The sequence below is a fragment of the Chrysochloris asiatica genome, unplaced genomic scaffold, assembly GCF_000296735.1.
Source record: "Chrysochloris asiatica unplaced genomic scaffold, ChrAsi1.0 scaffold00030, whole genome shotgun sequence".
In the NCBI taxonomy this organism is placed as follows: domain Eukaryota; kingdom Metazoa; phylum Chordata; class Mammalia; order Afrosoricida; family Chrysochloridae; genus Chrysochloris; species Chrysochloris asiatica.
The window spans coordinates 22,568,632-22,575,123 of NW_006408548.1; the positions used below are offsets into that span (position 1 = coordinate 22,568,632).

A 6,492-nucleotide genomic window follows, 5' to 3' on the forward strand; every position below is an offset into this window, starting at 1 on the left:
TTCAGGTGGGATAAATTCAAGGTCATATTTTGGCTCTCATGGACTTGTTTTCATTTTCTTCAGTTTCAGTTTGAATTTGCATATGAGTAATAGATGGTCTGTTCCACAGTCTGCCCCTAGCCTTGTTTTCACTGATGATATGGAACTTTTCCATCTTCTCTTTCCACAGATGTAGTCAATTTGATTTCTGTGTGTTCCATCTGGCGAGGTCCATCTGTATAGTCTTCTGTTATGCTGTCTAAAGGAGGTATTTAAAATAATCAAATCATTGGTTTTGCAGAATTCTATCATTTGTTCTCCAGCATCATTTCTATCACCAAGGCTGTATTTTCCAACTACTGGCTCTTCTTCTTTGCTCCCAACCTTTGCATTCCAATCACTAGTAGTGAGCAATACTTCTTGATTGCATGTTTGATCAATTTCAGATTGAAGAAGTTGGTAGAATTCTTCTATTCATCCTCACTGGCTATAGTGGCTGGTGCATAAATTTGAATAATAGTGGTATTAACTGGGCTTCCTTGTAGGGACATGGATATTATCCTATCACTTACAGCTTTGTACCTCATGACTGATCTGGATATGTTCTTTTTGACCATGAATACAACACCATTCCTCTTCAATTTTTTATTCCCTGCATAGTAAGCTATGTGGTTATCAGATTCAAAATGGCCAGTCCATTTCAGCTCACTAATGCCTAAGATATCGATGATGATGAGTTCCACTTCATTTTTGACACCTTCCAATTTTCCCAGTTTCATACTTTGTACATTCCATGTTCCGATTTTCAATGGATGTTTACAGCTGTTTCTCTTCATTTTGAGTTGTGCCCCATCAGCAGATGAAGGTCCTGTGGGCTTTTCTTCCATGAGCTTAACTCCATTCACGTCATCATGGTCAACTCTACTTTCAGGAGGCATCTCTTCCCCTGTCGCATTTTGTGTGCCTTCCAACCCAAGGGGCTCCTTTTCCAGCACTGTATCTGACAGTGTTTCTCTACTATTCATAAGGTTTTCAGTGACTAGCGATTCGGAAGTAGTTCGTCACTCTTTCTTCCTAGTCTGTCTTTGCCTGGAAGCTCATCTGAAACCTGTCTACCATGGGTGACCCTGCTGGTTATTTAAAATAATGGTGCCATAGCCCTCAGAATCATAGCAACTCAAGCCACCACAGCACGACAGACAGACAAGTGGTGGCCATTTTATTAACACTTGGTAATCATTAATAATCTTTGTTTTCCATATACTAGTTTATTTCATATAGTAAGTGCAATGATATAGTATTTGTATTTTTGCCACTGACATTTCATTCAACATGTTGTTGTTGAGGTTAATCCATGCCATGGCATGTCTGAACACTTATTTTTATGGTAGAATAGAATTCCATTTTTTTATGTGTGTCTATATATACATATATATAGATGGATAGATAGACAGATAAGCCATGATGGTTTATTTATACTGAGGTACAAACCAGACTGAAAGCTGTGGTCTTTGGTCTTCATCAGTGAGTATTTTAAATATTCTCCACTTGCAGCAAGCAAGGGTATATCATCTTCATATTGCAGGCTTTGAATTGGTCTTTCTCTACTTCTGATGCCACAATCTTCTTCATTCATTCCAGTTTTTCAGATTATTTGGTCAGCAGATGGTGAAACAATAAAACTCTGGAGCATGCCTTTCCTGATTTTACACCATTCCATGTCATTCTGTTCGAACCACTGCCTCTTCGTCTATGTACAGTTGCCTCATGCACACTGTTAAAATTTCCAGAGTATTCATTCTCTATAATATTCATAGTTTGCGATGATCCACACAGTTGGAACCTTTTGCCTAGTCAATAAAACACAAGTAAGCATCTTTCTGTTAGTCTCAGTTTTTAACCAAGGTCCATCTGATATAAGCAATGATAACCCTCATTCTACGTCATTCTCTGAATCTGGCTTGAACCTCTGATAGTTCCCTGTCAATATATTCTTGTTTTTGAATAACCTTTATCAGAATTTTACTTGTATGTGATATCAGTGATCTTGTTTATTTCTGCATTCCATTGGGTCATCTCTCTTTGAAATGTGCACAAATATGGATCTCTTCCAATCAGTTGGCCAGGCAGCTGTCTTCCAAATTTCGTAGTGTAGATGACTAAGTTCCTTCAGTGCTGTATAAGTTTGTTGAAAGATTTCAATTTGTGTTCCATCAATTCCCAGAGCCTTTTTCTTTGCCAATGCCTTCAATGTAGTTTGGACTTTGTCCATAGTATTTAGGCATTCTGGGGAAAGTTCTAGTTGATGGGGAAAGTATGAGTTTTTCAGATTACTGTTCACTTTTCTTTATAAATCATAGGCGAAATTATTTTTACTATCACCCTTTCCTTGATTGAACATATGTTTGCAAAGAAAACACTTGCCATTTTGTAGTTGACTACTGTGCTGGCTGCCAACACAGAAAAAATTAAATTAAACTCTTTAGGTCATGTTATGTTTGCTGTATAAATAAAAATGTACCAATATTTTGGCCTTATTCAAAGACAATTAGATGACCAAGGGACCTCTTTCCTCATAAATGACTGGGGCAAGCATACATTAACAGAAAATTTCCTTTTGTTCCAAAAAATTCTATTGATGATTTTTTTGTAGTATATTGTATATTGTCTAAGACAACTGTTTTCATTCTTCTTTTTTCATTTTTTATTTTCCTGTGTATTATCTTTTCTGTAGCAACTGAGATTTACACAACTTAGAAGCACAAGGAAAGAAGGAGGTATTATATCTTTCCAGAACAGTATAGGTGGAGAAGTACAGACACTTTATAGTGACTACATTATTTTCACAGTAATTTTTGCTGTTATAAACTATCAGTATCCGTTTTATAGAAAAAGACACCCTAATTAAAGGTCATTGTTAAAAAACCTTCTTGGAACAGTGTAAATTAAAGTATGTGAGACCTCAGAGACAGAAACCTGTGTGAGCTTCCTCACTTGTTGTCCCAGAGCCCAGTGGTTTCTAAACTTGAACTTCACAAACCAGTGCTCGCTCTCTCTCTCTCTCTCTCTCTCTCTCTCTCTCTCTCTCTCTCACATACACACACACACACACATTTACACATGTTTTTGAATTAATGTAAATTCATTCCTAGTTACTTTTGGTAAGTAAGAACATTCAAGTAAACAACCTGCCAAACACTATTATCATTTTATTTTAAAAAGTTATATAACATTAAGTGAAAGAACTACTCTTCATCTGTATTCTTTTAGTTTTATGGGAGAAAAATTATCTCTCCATTATCCTTTTTTGTTTTGTTTTTTTTTACACATGAAAAATCTTTTCTACCACACAATTAAACAACGTACTTCTCCAATGCCAAATTACTCTCTTATCAATTCTTCTCATACAGAGTTGGGTATGTTGGAAGCAAGCTGTTTCTGGTGAAGTTTTTTGATGATCAGGAATCAAGACACAGAAGTCCAAAAGACAAAAGACCTTTGTAGCCAACATCCTCAAAACCAAGACATAGCATATTTTACTTTCAAACTAAAGAATAAATGTGTTTCCAGATCCTTTTGCTCATAAAGCATTTTACTGTGGCATTACCCATGCTCACTCCACGTAATTCTTCTCTAAACAATTCACTTCAAGTGGGATGAGGAACTAATTATAAAACATGCGGTCTTAAATGTACTTTGAAAAATTCAAGAGTGAAAAGTAGAGCTCCACAACTTATTTAAAAAGAAAGAGTAAGTTTCAGGAGTTTTTTTATTGTTTAAATAAGAGAACATACAGAACCAGGCAGAGAAATCCCTAAGGAAGTGATGATGGCCTTGTTTTACTGTTACTTTTCCTTTGGTCTTTCATATTTTAAGCAATTATTTTATTTTTATAATATTAGACCTTTGTTTTTTTCACAAAAGCATTCCAAGTGTAAATAAATAAATGCATTATCTTTTAATGCCTCCCCCTCGTGTTCCTTTAAATAGCAAAGAATGATAAATGTCTTCTGGTAGCCTATTTTGCCACAGTCACCCCATCTATGGTTTTAAAAACAGAATAGTATGTAGTCTCCAAAATCATTCTTGTACTACAGCTCATTCTGTTAAATGTTGGGGCTCCTGCCCTACTGAATTGTTGATAGTCTCTAAAATATGAGGATGGTAACTGAATTGAATGCTACTTGGGAGGGATCTTCAGCAAACAGGACCCTTGGGAAACTTGAGTTGCCAGCTCCTTCCATTAAAACTAGGAGAATTCCACCCATTGCAGAAGAGCAAACCATGGCCACTAGTCCATTTCTTGCTGCCAATATGGCTCCTGTAAAAGCATCATTTGTGATGGAGTTCCCAGGGATCTTCTTCTTCTCTGACTTGAACTATACATACTACAGGCAATCACAGAAAACACACCTCCCCAATCTGCAAAGCTTCCTCCCAGTTGTGGAACCCTGGTTTTAATAATAGCTGTCAAGCTTCCTTGTAGTCTGTGGTTGACTCCCAATGGAGAATTCCAAAAACCTTGAATTGCTTGAAAGATACCACCACCTGTGGTGCCCATTATAAAGGCCTCACCACAATCATCCACAGTTCACCAGGGCAAGGTTCTCACTCATATTCCTCCATCTTGACTCTCTCTACGTTCTCCTTTAAAAAAAAAAAAAAAATCACTGTAAAGCACTGAAAATCTCATCATAGATACCAAATTCTTCATTGGCATTTGCTATCTCTCCCTAAGCTTATCAGTATTCAAACCTTTTATTCACACTTGCCAGGACCACATCTATTTGCACTGAAGCATAGAAATAGCCTATTGAACTAGTCTCTTGACTTTGAGGTCCATTCAGATATTTGTCTATTTACACATCTATTTTTCTCTCATTCATTATCCCCATTCAGTCTCCATAATTTTGAATCTGGCCTTCTTATATTGGCATCCCATTTTGGACTCATTTTTTAGGTCCCTCTCATCACACCCAGGTACCTCAACAGAAGGTGTGAGTTAACTTCCTTACCTACTGAGTCTTCCCTTCAGATGAGTAAGTAACTGCAGTGGCCAAGGTTTCCACAAGGTGGTGGTGGAGATAATGTTTTTCCTTGTTGCTGCTTGCCAGAGCCACTAGGTATCTGTGCATCTAAAATCAGGAAGGAACATTACTCAAGAAGAGAAAGAGAAGTATGGGATCTTGCCTCAAGAGATGACATTTCATTGACTTCAGTAAATGAAGCATTTTAAAAATGTAATTCAATGGCCATCATTTCCTATCTATGTGGTATGCGTATGTATGCATTGTCTGACTTTTCATGAAAAATTAAGATAGCGTATGTTGCAGAGTTCCTAGATTGAAGTGGTTCTCAGTATTCTCAATACATTGTTATTTCCCTTTTTTACTTCCTCACTTTGTTGTGTTTTCATCCAAAAAAAAAACACATCCCATGTGTTTTTTTCTGTACGCTTTGCTTCTGAAATACCTTGACCAGTGGGTGTAAACTACAGAAGCATCACAACTGCATGCATAGAGCTGGAGCTTTGATTTAGGCAGACTTGGGATTGAATTCTAGATAGGTGAACTTGGGAATTTGTTTAATCTCCTTCAAATTCATGTTCTTTATCTTTAAAATGCAAATAATGTCCACTATCTCATAAGGCAGTTCTTAGAATTAAATGGGAATAAAATGTGGACATTTCACTTCAGAAAGAACATTTCAAGATCTGTCTTGAAGTATAATGTTGTCTATGAAAGGATAACCCCCTTACACCTATAAAGAAGACTAGTTAATATCACTGTTATTCAAATATATGCGCCAACAGCTAAAACCAGTAATAATGAAATTGAATAATTCTACCAAATTCTCCAGGCTGAAAGTGATCAAACATGCAATAAAGATGTATTGATAATTATTGGTAATTGGAATGCAAAGGTTGGAAACAAAGTGGAAGGGTCAGTAGTTAGAAAATATGGCCTTGGTGATAGAAGTGATATTGGAGATCACGTGATAGAATTTTACTAGATCAGTGACTTGTTCATAGCAAGTAACTTTTTAAACAACATAATAGATGACTATACATGTGTGGGGAAAAATGGTGTTAAAATGCCAACTCATTAGCCGAAACAAAACCAGAGACAGTCTGTTGAACAGACCATCAATTGCTCATATGCAAATTCAGACTGAAGCTAAAGAAAATAAAAACAAGTCCATGAGAGCCAAAATTTGACCTTCAACATATGCCACCTGAGTTTAGAAATCATCTCAGGAACAGATTTGTTACACTAGATGCTAGTGACCAAAGACCAGAAGAGTTGTGGGATGACACCAACAACAGCACACAGGAAGAAAGCAAAAGTACTTAAGAAGACAAGAATGAAGGAAAAGACAAAAATGGATTGTCAGAAGAGACTCTGAAACTTACTCTCTTTGTAGAGATGTGAAAGCAAATGAAATAAATTAAGAAGCAAAATAGCTAAACAGAATTTTTCAAAGGGCAGCTTGAAAAGACAAAGTCAAATATTA

The 6,492-nt window shown here is 36.4% G+C and overlaps 1 protein-coding gene and 1 pseudogene across 1 annotated transcript in view; one reads left to right on the forward strand and one right to left on the reverse strand.

Annotated features, from left to right (window-relative positions):
- Positions 1-6,492, forward strand: part of ZNF385D (zinc finger protein 385D) — a 561,594-nt gene that overhangs the window by 185,915 nt on the left and 369,187 nt on the right. The gene's annotated exons all lie outside the window — the stretch shown is intronic.
- Positions 3,998-4,605, reverse strand: LOC102812989 (annotated as a pseudogene).